This window comes from Alligator mississippiensis, chromosome 5 (genome assembly GCF_030867095.1).
Source record: "Alligator mississippiensis isolate rAllMis1 chromosome 5, rAllMis1, whole genome shotgun sequence".
In the NCBI taxonomy this organism is placed as follows: Eukaryota; Metazoa; Chordata; order Crocodylia; family Alligatoridae; genus Alligator; species Alligator mississippiensis.
The window spans coordinates 195,655,155-195,669,845 of record NC_081828.1 but is presented as its reverse complement, the minus strand read 5'-3'; the positions used below and the strand labels follow the sequence as shown (position 1 = coordinate 195,669,845).

At 40.1% G+C, this 14,691-nt stretch overlaps 1 long non-coding RNA gene across 1 annotated transcript in view; it reads right to left on the bottom strand.

Annotated features, from left to right (window-relative positions):
• LOC109285962 (uncharacterized) overlaps window positions 1–14,691 on the bottom strand; it is a 571,893-nt gene that overhangs the window by 319,081 nt on the left and 238,121 nt on the right. The gene's annotated exons all lie outside the window — the stretch shown is intronic.

Here is a 14,691-nt window from a genome sequence, read left to right as displayed (position 1 = left end):
TGTGAAAATTCCCATGCAGAAGAAAAATGTATCCCAACTATTTCTTCAACAATTCACAAAAATATGCAGTGTAACCCAGTGTACCAAAGTCTTTGCAAATGTAGTACATGTATATAAGTTCCAATGCAAAGCCTCATGCTCTAGGTGCTCAATCAAATACTCAAACCAGGAATTTCCAGAATTTAATAGGCCAAGATTATCCCTTGTATTATCCCACTGATGTTATTTTGCACTCATGTATTTCATCTGAACTGTACTTGTAAAGCATTGCCTATTTCTGTTGTATTTATTAATGTTGGCATTATTTGACCCATACTAGGAGTTATACAGAAGATGCCAAATGGACAAATGAAAATGGTGGCAGAATTATGGAGTAAAACTCATCCTTGGGGGTGTTTCATTTATCAAGATCCCTAAAAGAAAAGCAGGGTAGTCCAGAGGTAAATCCCCTGCCCATTTTACAAGGTTCTGCTGGCAGAAATAGGTCAATAGGGGTGGAAAAGATCATACCTCAGACCTGACAGAACTCCTCAGATGCCCCTCAGACATTGTGCACCATATATATATCTCAGATCAGTCACCTTCTCAAGGCAGTAATTACCAGGGATCCAGGTTTTCCATTTCCCATAGGAAAATAGAGAAAAACACAGAGCACTTTGCTAGGAAGCAACAGATGGAGGTTTAAACCTCCCCTGACTAGCCCAGGGTCTGTTGATCAGACCACTTCGCTAGGAAGCAATAGATGGCAGTTCAAGCCTTCTCTGGGGAAGGTGGATTCTCACCTCCACTCCCCAGGTGAGAATTCAAACTACTAAGCTATTAAATTAGAAGGTAGGAAGGCCTTCTGCTGCTGTCACCACCAATGTATTGCATACCTGCACAAACCTATTCAGTTACTGTTGGAAAGAGAGTCCAAACCATGCCTAAATTCCAAAAATTGCAGTTACACAGCTACACAAGTGCCACTTAAGAACACAAAAGTGAAATAGGATTGAGCCCTTGCACCTTCTATAACTCATTCCCAATTTGTAGAAGATAATCAATGGGAATTTATCCCTAACTGCAGTGAGGGCAAACTTAGGCAGGATCTGAATGCTTTGGCAACCCCCACCCATTTAAATTAATACAATAATCAACTGTTTTCAATACATATCCTTTTATTTCAGTCTGAAAAACCTTGAAGGTTTTTAGGCCTGGCTCGATAAAGCCCTGGCTGGAATAATCTAGTTGGGGATGGTGCTGCTTTGAGCAAGGGGGTAGACTACATAACCTCCTGAGATCCTTTCCAACCCTAATTTTCTATGATTCAATGAACTGTTTCCCTCTCCTTCAATGAAATAGGCCAAGTTTGAAGTGAGATTCAGTCCCATTTTTATCCCTTTGAATGCTTGTATTTAAATCGGATCAAATATATTTTTCATTCTGTCATAACGGAAGTAGCTGATGTGATATTTGTTGAAAACTCAAGACAGACTCACCAATAATAGATAATGTCACCTTGAAAGAAATTCGAGATAATCAAGACCTCCTTGAGAGGCTGAGTAAAATGGAAGTTGTAACTTGCTAGGTAAAAACTGAACAATACTCAATAGATTTTTGTGCAGCTAAGATATCATCCATCATTGGTTGTAGAGCTTGCCACTCCCACAGCTATATCTCACTTTTCCAGGTAATGGGGGCAGTATTTCATGGAAAATACTGAAAGCAATTTTTGTTTAGTATTTTCAGTGAATTATTCTTTTTAAGGAAGTAACGGAGAAGTGGTAGAAAAAAATTAATTATATTACATTTTTCCTCCATTTCCGCCATAGAAAAAAAGTGAAGTAGTGAGACATACTAAGGACACTGATATACTTCCAACTTCTGTCTGGAATAAATTTGCCCCAGTATTTCTGATTCCTTTACAGCTTCTTTTTGGTAGTATAATGCCCAGGCCATTTTACCAGGTATGGAACAGACTCCAATCTTTAAAAGAAGATACAGGTAGATATAATGTAATGCAATGCATTGTAACAGTATTTTGTCATCATTGTAACATTTGGTAGCAAGGAGCATGCATAGCCAGCACATGGGAGGAAAGGGGGGAAGCAAAAGGAAAGTGTTCTAAGCTGTCATTTAGTCAACTAGATTGCTGTTTTCCTGCCAGCTTGGACTAAAGCACAGTTCAGCCATCTTATTGGGTCATAGTCAAAAAACACATAGTGCTTGCTCCCTCTTGTTTTATTAAGCATATGCCATTAATCCCTGTCACATTTTGTATAAGCCATTTCTATGTCACCGGCATCACTAAATGCAAGCTGCTCTGAAACAAATGGAAAATAAATATGACAAATATTCAGGAAGAATACAGACTTATGAAAATAACTGGACAAATTCTGCCCTCCATTAAACCTGGCAATTTCATGGGTGTGCTATAACTGAGGAAAGTCTGGAAAAGAGTCAATTCATTGCTTTATGGACCCAACTTGCTTCCACAGTGTGTCATAAATCCATAAAATGCTCCTGAGTTCTACATTTTGTATATGGATCTCTGATTTAGCTGACAGATGTGAAACAGCACATTGCCAGACAGCTCCCTAGTGAATATTATAGATATATATATAAGCAGATGCTGTAGAACTCGTGTATTCCAGTTAAGGTCAACATTAATTTTGTGCTTCAAATTAAAAGCTAAATTCAACCAAGAAAAGGAAAAGAATTGCATAATGTCATTAATCAAGGAAACTGGAGAAGACAAAGACTTAAGAAGCCATTGCTCATCCTTAAAAAATGAATTACAAATATCATTGGTTTTTATGTCATTTTAGAATCATTCAACATTAGCTTGATCTATTCTTTTTCCTTTTTAGCAAACTAGGTCATTCTCATGAGATCACTGAAGATGTCCTGGATTGCATTATTCAGAGAAATCCATAATACTAGATATTTCTTCCTACTACAGACTCCTCTGAACCCATACGGCATCTAGACATGTACCACTTCCCAATTCCACTATGCAACTGTCTCTTAACACTCTTGCTTGTGACTTGTAAGATGTACATGAGACTGTTTTGTCTTCATGCAAATAAAAAAAATCTGCTGTCTGTGTTTGCCATTCACTGGGCATGTCTACATGTGCAGTATCACTGGCTTAAATTTACTGCACAGTAAATTACTGCGCAGTAAGCGGGAATAGGCTGCCATCTACATGTGCAGTTAGTCCCAAGTCAGGTCACACACACAGTGTTACTGAGCAGTAAGGTGTCTACATATGCATTGCTGTGCAGTAACTAATCAGGCATAAATTTGATATCTGCATGATGCAGGTATAAAACTTACACTCAAGTCAGCATGTTGCCATATTTACTGTGAAGTATAGGCATGCATGTGTAGATGCATGCCTGTACTGCACAGTAATTTTGTCACTGTGCAGTAAATGTATGTGTGTAGACACACCCACTGAAAACTCAGGAACTTTCTCCACCAATAAGGAGTTCTCTATGTGCACCAGCATCTCACCCAATCACAAAATATCTCCAGTCTTGTTCCTCACAAATTGCTATTTTGCTTCAATTTATATTCAGTTTATTACTGGATCTCTGTATGTAAACTCCTGCCTTTCTTCCACGTCAACCTGTGGAGCGCCAATGAAGTCAACAAGGTTCTCTCTGCATGCAGGAGTACCCAAAATATTAAGGACTATCTAAATAAATAGTCTATCACCCTACTAAGTTCACTCACTGGCTTGAGCTGACTCCGGACAAAGCCAGTAGGGCTGTGCAAAACAGCAGTGTTCCACTTCAACATCCATTTTGATGTTTCGATGGAACAGTGCTTTGTTTCAAGTTTTGTTTCATTTTGAAAACACTGTTACGTTCCATTTTGTCGAAACGATTTCACTGTTTTGGCATTTCAGTCAGGCTGGGGAAGTGAATTCAGCCTGGCTCAGTCTCCCTCCCCAACTCTGTGATTGAGCTAGGGAACTGAGTTGGGCTGAGTTCCCTTTCCCAGCCTGATTGCAGCCCTGGTCCTTCCCTGTCTCCCACCACCTGGCTGGCTGCTTCAAAACTCGAAACGTTTCAAAACTTTTGAAACATTTTGACTGCCCTCATTACATTTCAAAGCTGTTTTGAAGCCCTTTGTTTCATTTCGATTTCACTGTTTCAAGCTTGAAATGAGTCGAAACAGTGTTGAAACAAAACAGCCAGTGAAATTCCGTGCAGCCCTAGAAGCCAGCCACTTAAAGTGAAATATTAGCAACTCACTGAAGTCTGCAAGTAAAGCTAGCTTGCTGAGAGATCATAAATGCCAAGAAAGTGACATGACACTTACTCTTTGTTAATAGACTCATTCTTTTTCATAGGCAAGAACAGAAGTTTGAGCTATAGTCCTATCACTGTAGTACTTATGGAACTCAGTTTCACCAGCTCTTCAGATGTTATTGCAAGCTTTATGATGGTACTCAATATTTTACTTAAGTTTTGGCTTTGAAAGTGTAAGTGTAATGTGAGGATCTCAGCTTTAATTTCAAAATGACCAAAAGATCACAGCTTTCTAGTGACCATAACTAGTAAAACTATGAATCAGGTATATGTCATTTTAAGCCATTTGGGAATCTAGTCCATATCTTCAATTACAATTAATGGGGAAAAATGTGTCTAAATTGCCTACAATCATTTGAATCCATGTCTTTGAAATGTGTCAAAACAAGTTTTCTTATAAACATATCTAACCTGAGCAATTAGTGCACTACAGGCAATATTTTTGTCCAAGACACAACAGTCTTTCTACAAAAACTTAAAAACATAAACCACCTACCCAGCAATACCCTCCTAGCCACCATGGATGTTACCAGCTTATACCAACATCCCACAACAGGATGGCATCCAAGCCTGCCTTACACATCTACAAGAGCAGGATTACAACTCAGAGTACAGACCTAAAGATATTATTGAATTTATACACTTCATCCTCATACACAACAACTTCAGTTTCAATAATCAACAATTCCTCCAAACCATGGGCACAGCTCTGGGCACCAAAATGGCACCACAATATGCCAATCTTTTTATGGCCCATCTGGAAAAAAAATTCCTCAAGAATTGCACCATCAAACCCATGCTATACCTAACATATATAGATGACATCTTCATCATTTGGACCCAAAACTTGCAGTCTCTGATTGATTTCTGTCACAAATTCAAGAACCATCACCCTTCCATCAGATTATATCTTGAATGCTCCAGCATCAACATTTCCTTTTTAGATGTTATGATCAATATCCAGAATGGTAAAAAAACAAACCACCATGTACAAGAAACCCGCAGACCAACATACATATCTACACAGAACAAGCAATCACCCTAAACATACCAAGAAAGCTGTAATATACAGTCAAGCCCTCCAATACCATTGAATTTGCACTGAGGAGAATACCTACAACCATCAACTTGTGAATCTTAAAAGGGCTTTCACCCAACAAAGACACTCCTCCAGAGAGATAGATCATATTTTTGAAAGATACACCCAGATACCATGTAAAGAATTGCTGCAGTACAAAAGGAAAATCCCTGTGAATTGCCATTAGTTATAACATCCCATCCTTTCCTGGAACCTAGACAGAAAATCCTCAAATAATTGCAATCCATACTAAAAGACCCAATTCTTATAGTGGTCATTCCAGAACCACCAAGCCAAGCCTTTAAACAAGCACCAAACTTCACCAATCTCTTCCCCAGAAGCAAACTTTCTATGGCCCAAAGCACACCGAATGAATCCAGACCGTGCTGGGACAAGGAATATAAAACCTACCAATACATCTCAACCACTCCCACAATAACTACACTCCACAACAGAACCATCACCATTCCTGGATTTTACAGCTGCACCTCCAGAAATGTAATATATCTCATCTAGTGCACTAAATGCCCTGATGGAAAATATGTAGCAGAAACCAAACAACAACTGCATACCAAAATGAATGCATACCAAAAATCTATTGAAGACAAAAATACACAATTACCTATGGGTGCATACTTCTCACAAGAAAACCACTCTGTCTCCAATCTCTCAGTTCTAATGCTCAAAGGGAATTTACAAAACACTCTTCACAGACGAGCCTATGAACTTCACTTCATAAATCTGCTAGAAACAAAAAATCATGGACCAAATACAGATATAAGATTTATGGCTCATGATAACCTGCCTGTCATCTAATAACCCCAAGTAACCTGTCTGAATTTTAACAGCTACATTCTTCTATCACCAGTTCAACATTTCCCCTGTCCTCCCCTCCCCACCACCTGTCTGACACCTATTGTCTTCCACCCTTCTGATCCTCACTGCCATGCATTTGCATAGACATGAATTTTGCATTTTGGCTTCTGTTCTACCCAGGAGAGCACACAGTTCAGCAGCAGGCTCTTCATATGCCTGAGGAAGGGTGATTGTGCCCAAGAGCTTGCAAAGAACAATTTTTCCAGCTATTTAGTTGGTCTAATAAAAGGTACCACATGTACCCAAGGAATCTTGCCTACAGACAATATCACACTTTGTCCCTACCTTGCTAATCTCACTTTGCTGTAGTTGCAAGCAAAAATACAAGGTCATTCAACATGGTGTCTGTAAGCCCTGGGTTGAGGACTACTGCCCTAGAAGATCAAAAATACAGTGGGAAAGTACAAAATTAAATATTTTTTTATTTAATTATTTTAAGCCACTTTTAAATTTCATTTTTGGGCTTTTGCTGGGCTTGCCCTATGAATTTTAAATGCTTTGTATTGACAGTAGAATACCTCTGAATGGAGTAGGGAACATCCAAAGATGAAATTGGTTAAGTATACAATGAGAAATATCAAATAAGAAATCAGTTCTCAGGCAGTTAGAGAGGGCATTTCAGAAGGAAGCACTGTCGCCCCATAAAAATGAATAGGCTTTTGTGCTCAGGCCTCAACAAGAGAGGGCTTACTGTCAGGGGAATTTCCCCTTGAAGAACTAGGATTTAACTATTTGCACCATGTATAAAAGACAAATTTTAAAATTCCCAATCACCTGAGGATTTATAGAAGGTCACTACATATGAGGCTGTTTCCTACCACAGCTATACAGACAGGGATGCTAGAAAAAAAAAATTCCAAATGTTCTCAGATATATCTATGGCCAGTTCAATGTAGGGAGCACACAGTTACCAAACTGATAGGCAACTTATTCTGTAACTTTCTGTGTATTTTTGAATTACAAAATACATTCAGGAATAAACGGGCTAACATTCTTTTGCATTTGCTTTTAATTTAAAAAGCCTTATTTGCAGGGGTGTTAATCCTTTTGATTACTAACAGCCCCAGCTGCATCAGAGTCATCCACTGAACTATAATATTTGTTGATATGTTTCTGTCACCCGTCCTATCCTGGAAACAAAAGTAGTGATATTATATACGGAGCTGACCCTTCTGAAGATGTAGAATAAGTATTGCCAGCTGTGAAGGAAGGATGCATATTTTTTCATGTACTGTATGCTGCGTGAAGGCTTTGAAAACTAAATGGTTCTTCATTAAGAGATCTATGTATGGATATTTTCTAACTTGAGCTAGTATTCTAGCCATGTGCACACAGGCTGATGCACTGATACCTCCTCCAAACTCCTCTCTCCTACAAGCACAGCTCCACCTCCCTCTGTATTCCAAGTATGTTGCTACAAATGTGTGTGGTATGCTGCTACCATGATCTCCACCACACTATTTGCTCTGGTAGAAAATACCAATGAACAGAGAGATCATTAAAATCTAAAGACTAGCTCCATAAACTGCTCATGAAAAAAAGTAACAGGTAATTTACAGAGCTAAAAAATGAATTACTACTGGCTTGTACAACCATAATAAAACTCAACTAAGGCTGCTTCTCACCAATTTAGTTGATCGGCACTAATAAAGGTCAGGAAGGGCCATCTAGTCAAGCCCCTGTATTTGGAGACAATTGCTGACCAAGGAACCCTTAAACAACTTCAAATCCTCACCTACAACTACAGGGAACAATATCCAAAACACCAAGAATACCCTACAACATTCATGGGTAAAAGCAGAGAAAACAAGGGCACTGCTAGTGCCTTGCCACTTGTCCTAGAATGACAGCAGTACTCTGCCCAGAAGTCCCTGAATACTGATGATTTTCATGGAGAGGTATATATAATATTATTTTTTAGAAGTAAGTTAAAAAATGTTTATGTTTAACATTTGAAGTTGTAGCATTCAGAACAGAAATCTGTGACTTCCGCATCTCAAAACATCTGACATGCCCATAAAATGTGGAGCCCACTTCTGAAGTTGAATGTGAATGGATTCCTGATCCTGCAAAACTCTCCCGGCATTCAAGAGGTCTCCAAAACTCAGAGCAGCTATCAGAATCAGGGTTATAATATTTTAAAGCTCAGTATTTGAGGGTAGCTAATTAATTTCTCCAGAGCGGTCAAGTCCTTTACAATTGCTATCCATCTCCACCAGGAAGAAGGAGAATAGTGCATCCAGTGAACAGTAATAAATCTCTCATCCATAACAAGAGCTAAGGGAGCAAACTTGGTTTGAAATTCATCCAAAGCAATGTGAAATGCAGCCATCAGGGACAGCAGGAATATCTGCATGGAAATAATCCATAGCACCTTGTGCCAGAAGTCTGACAGCTGAGGACAGGAGGAAAAGACCAAAACATATGCAAAAGTTTGAACCAGATTTATGAGGAAATGTTCTGATAATTTGAAAGCCACAAACTCTTACGCAATGTCCCATTTTCTATCATCTAGGGCAATGGTCTCTGGCTAAAATGAGTGTCTCATCTCATCCTGCATCTGTTGACTGGTCCTGTGACAAAGAGCCACTTTAGTCCATTTTAATATGCATTCAAGCAACATAGCCAAGGAGCCAAGCACCTGCAAATACATTTTAGAAAAGAATAAAAAAGAACACATACCCCACATATACGTACATTAGCTCTTGCTAGACATCTTTTCAAAATCATTTTTAATTCCTATAAAAAGTTGTTGGGTTGTATTTAATTTATAGTATTATGATGCATATCACCCCCTACCACTGCTCACAAGACTTGACTTCAACTCTGCTATTGCCACTCTCAGGTTCTTCATGGAGCAAGGAGCTATACACCATGAGTATAGGTGGTAGAAAATAGCTTCACAGGGTTCATGCAATGTTTTCCACACCTGGTCTATGATCACATGACTTATTTTAAACTGCTTGGCCATAAATCAGGAGTGGTAAATGCAGACATTCACCGGTGCTAAGAGCCATGCTGCGAAGCTGATATAAGTTACTGAGCGTGGGGGAGGGTCAGGCAGAATGGGGAAGCAGGTGGCAGGTCTGGCCAGGGTGGGGGGTAGGAAGAGCACAACCCTAGGGCTGGAGTGAACAACTGATCCACTGAGGCTGAACTCTGAACATGTGAAAATGTTGACTAAATTGGGCTAACCCATTCCCAATCCAAGTTAGTTCACTCCCTCAGGTGAACTAATTTAGATTGGGCCAGCTATTTTTTTCCAATTTAACTCCCTTGAACATCTGCACAGATAGGCGTTTAGATCGACCTAACTCTACTTAGGTCTATCTAAATGTAGTATCTGCACATACCCATAAAGACAAAATGAAACCGAGCTATTCTACATCTGTTATTGAGTGAAACATGAAAAGGAAACAGGTGGCCTTCAAAAAATAATCTTGGTATCATTATTAATAACATTAATATCAATATGTTTTTAAAAAAGAATGCTTCTTTAAGTGATGACTATTGGAATAGAGTGATTAGTAATATTACTCTGCTCACTTTCCATTTACTATCATTTTCATTATCATTGCCTTATCCAAATTTAGTTCTCCACAAGATGCCAAGTTCTTGATTAAAACAGTATTTTAAAAATAAACTCTAACTGAGGGACTGAAAGCAGAGCGGGTGCATGTGGGAAAAATTAAACACAGTTTACATTTAGGCCATTCCATACATTTAGCATTTCCCCTAACACCAAGTATAAAAAGATATATGCTATTAGAAAGATTGTTTTGACAATTCAAAGAAATATGGATTCAAACTATTCTAGGCAAATTAGACACATCTTTCTTCCATTAATCTTAATGGAAGATATGGACTAGATTCCCAGTTGGCCTAAAATGACATAGTTTCCCTGGAGTTATTTGTATTGTACTGATTTATATCAGCTGAAAATCAAAGTTTAAATGTGCCAGCTGAGAATCAAATGAATCTAAATCCCAAAGGCAGATGTTACTTACCTTTGTCTTTGTCAATATAAGAAAATGACCAGGCCCAACAGCAGCACCCTCACCAATAGTAAACTTCTCTGGCCACATTGCCTCTGGACCTGAAAGTAGTGTAGCCATATAAATTAAACAAGTTGCAAGGGCTAATTAGCCTGGGAACCGGTAAGATGACTGGCATCCTTGCTCATCAATGCTATTGGCTTGCAGATAATAGCACTTTGATGCAGCTACAATACTCCCTGTTTAGCAAGCATTTGGTCCAGAGTAATATGTCCTGCACTGCAGTTTAACATGTAGTCACAGCCTAAGACCTGTTTGGAAAAAAACAATCAACCCTACTTAGGCAGAGAGGTATTGATCAGTAACTCTGAGTTATGTCCTTTATAGAGTAGGCCCAACTCTGTAAGCTCACCAGTTCTGAGTGCATGATACTTCCGCACTCATTTCATTCCCAAAGCACTTCTCTTCCTTCAGTTTCAGAAGGGAAGGGAAAAGAAAAGGGAAGGATCAACTAAAAGGGTAAAAACAACAATATATAGAAGCCATTATAACCTTGGATGAAGTCCCCATAGTGGTCTCTCAGTAGGTTAACGTACTTAGATCCACTCAATCCCACATATCTGTGGCTTGATGAGACATCTCCAGGCACAAATGTTAGGGTGCAGATCCTCCAGCTAGTCCCCTTCCTGAAGGAACACTCCAACTGCCCTAACATGGAAGCTATTGCAAGCTCTCTCTAGCTTCCCCCAACGCTATGTACGCTTTGGGTCACTGTTTCCCATTTGAAGACTATCTTACTATGAAAAAGAGAAACAAATTTTGCAAAGGAATTTTCAAACCAGTTACACTTAACAGAATGAGTGCAAAAGATTTTACATATTATGGGAAAATAATAACTCTTGCCAGCAGAACCCTGCCTAGGCCTCCTTACCACTCCAAATGCCCTTTGGGATTTAGTTAGTATCTTTCAGGATCCCAGGACCTGCTTTCTCTTCTTTGCTCTCATTAAAATGGCCAGAGAGAGAGAATATTCCATTTTTCCCCTATCAAGTGAGCCCCTGAGCTGCTTCAAGTCCTTTGTCAGGTGATTCGTTTTTTGGTTACAAGTTCCCCTGGCAGGGCTGGTTTCTCTAGGCTACAGCATATTGACTGATGGTGTTTCTATATGACTAGAAGTCCATCAAAGTTAATAGCTCTTAATTACCCTCCAATTGGACCTTTGCAAATAACTAGAAGGCCTTCAGAGACACCTCCCGATTTTTCCCACAAACTAGAAAGTAAAAAGCAAAAGTTTTTGAGTTTAACAATAAACACCAAACAAGAGCTAGATAGCTGACCTTGATTATATATACCACACATATTTTATAACATCTACGGCCCTAATTCAGCAAAGCACTTAAGCACATTCTTAACACATTAATAGGGAATGGGAAGTATTCACATGTTTGACATCAAGCATTTGCTTACATGCTTTGATTGATTGGGACAATTGTATATAATAAGGATCAAGAAAAAAACAATTATTTTTAATTGAATCGTACAATACCCATGCATATGAGTCAGGCTTCTGTTAAAACTCTTTGCTATATCAGCTCTTATTTCAGCTTGATAGAATAAAAAACACTTCTTTTTCTATCCAAGTCCCACTAGAACCTTTTGGTCCCCTCTAAAAATCATAACTAACAATAAAGGGATATCACTGCATTATTGATAGATAAGAATTAACAGGGAGGATTTTGGGGGGGGGACTGATATATTTTATGGATCAACTGCATGGGTGGAATAAAGTTAGACAAGCTTTTAAATGCAATGCATTCTTCATTAGGAATAATTCTGGCAACATAATTTAGCATATGTTAAGAGTGTAGCATTCAGCCAATGGTAATTCCATTGGATGTTTATCTGATGGAGCTGGAATCATGGCAAGGTACTGTTCCCACTCAGGAAATTAAGTAATATAAGTAGGCAAGATCTTCCAGTTATTAGTTTAACTTCAGTATTGCCAAACCAGAGCTGTTGACCTTTCCTCTCCCTTTTCTCAGTCACTGTCAACATCACCTCTTTCCCTGTAATTGCTGCCTGTAACATAGGTATCGTCTTTGACTTGGCTTACTCTCTCAATATTCACTGTATGCAAATCTTGCTGAATCTTTTTCCCCAATTTACTTAAGGGTATAGCTGTACTGCAAGGTGTTCTTAACCTTTGGCATGCGGTCTGTGAGCTAAAGGCAAGCAAACCACCCACACCTTCTACAAGCCACAATGCTTTGTTGAATATACCTCCAACTGCAGTAATCCATATTCTCCCTGTACACACAAGTACTCACCTGAAGTATTAGGATTTATGAAGGTTCCCTAGCACTATACAGAATGAGTTTTTCTTGGTTCTAAGGTGCACTATGAGATAACTTGTCTTTCCTTACCAGCCCCAGGGATGGAAGTTATTTTAGTTCTCCATAGCCTGTGATTTTGCTGACCATAAACAACAATCAGGTTTTTACATCTATATCAGTGAGCAGAATCCTGAATTTGTTACATGAATGACTTTTGACTATGGCACACTGGGCACATCTATACATGAATTTACTCCAGCCTAGATTTACTAGATTTACTCCAGCCTAGATTTACTCCAGCCTAGATTTACATGTGCTGATTTAAGATGCCTTAGCCATTTTTAAGGTGCATTAAGGGCATGGCTTTACACACGCACAAGTTTAATGTGACTTTAAAATGGCGATTTTAGGCTATTCACACCTAAATTTGATACTCACAAAAGCAGGTATCCGATTTAGGTGCAAATAGCTAAAGCGCCTTAACACACATGTAGACGCACTAAAGCACATTAACACTGTGTATGTCGACAGACTTGTGACTAACTTTAGTTCCTGGCCAGCCCCAGGCTATGCAGAGAAGTCTGCATCTGCAGCCTGGGGCTGGCTGGGAACTGTCCCAATCAGGGCAGCTCCCAGCCAGCTCCAGACACAGCAGGTAACTATTACCATGCAGGCAGCTCCCAGGCCCTGCTCCACAATTGCAATTGTGATCATGGAGTTGAGGCTGGGGATCTTGTTTCCAGCCTGTTCCCAGCATCAGCTCCACGATCGCAGAGTGTGGGCTGGGAACAAGCTCCCAGCCCCCACTCCATGATCACGATCAGGGGGTGGGGGCTAAAAGTTCCCTGCTGCCGGGGCAGAGGGACATTGTCCACACCCAGGAATGCAAGGTGAGGGCTGGGGAGCTTGTTCCCCACCCAGCTCTGTAAGCACAAAGCTGGGAGGGAACAGGCTAGGGAGCTTCTCCCCCTTCCACCCCAGCTCCAAGCCCCTACCAGCAGGGAGCTCCCAGCACCAGCTCCATGACTGCAGGGCCAGTGCTAAGAGATAAGGACCTCCCAACACCAGCCCCACAGTCATGGAGCCAGCACTGGGAGATAAAGGTCTCCTAGCTCTCCGCTCCCCAATCATGATCTTGGAGCGGGGGGCTTGGAGCTCCCTGCTGTAGGGGCAGAGGGACATACTCCCCACCCAGGCTTCTGTGGCAAAAACCACCGTGGCACCTCCTGGGGGGCAGTGAGCAATCTCTTGCCCCAATAGTGGATGGCTAACCAGAACCAGATTTTGCTCCCGGTCAAGTGTCTATGTGAGCACTAAACTGCCCTTGCTAATGCCAAGTAAATTTGCTACTTGCATTTGCAGGTAGCAAATTTACTCGATATTAGGGAGGCTTACTGCAAAGTAAGCATGTGCACACCACATGTGTACTCCACACTGTGGAGTAAGCATGCACATGCTTACTCCACAGTAAACTATGCTAATGTGAAGTTAAGCATCTTGTGTAGGTGTGCCCACTGTTTATGATTACACTGAAAGGCTTTTCAGACATTACAAAAACACATATGAGAGCAAGATGAGGAGGAAGTATATAAGACAGATTTGGAAGACAGGATGAACATGAGACGGGCATTTTGTTCCCATGTATAGACTGACATTTGGAGAGCAGAAGACTTAGCACCAGAACAAATGGTTTTGCAGATATGAAATGACAGCAGTGGTCCCAAAACTTCCATATGAAGGGGGCAAGACTTACTTATATGAGTAACAACGCAATTTTTTGGCATACTAATTACACAACTGTAGTGATATGGTAGGAAGGAATGGTCAGGAAAGAATTTTACCCCATGGTCATATTGGTGTGAACTATGCGGGGCGGTTGTCTTCCTCTATAGCAGGGGTGCATGGCTCTCTTCCTATGATCTCTTGAGCATATATTAACAACCGTTACAGTAGCAGGATATTGGCCATAGTGATCCTTCTGCCTTGCCTGTAGCAGATTAAGGTGTTTTGCCTTGTCTTGCATTGTGTCAGGGTTGACTGTGTATGTATATATGTACATACATACACACACACGCACACACACATCCATAGTTCTCGCCATGAGGGAG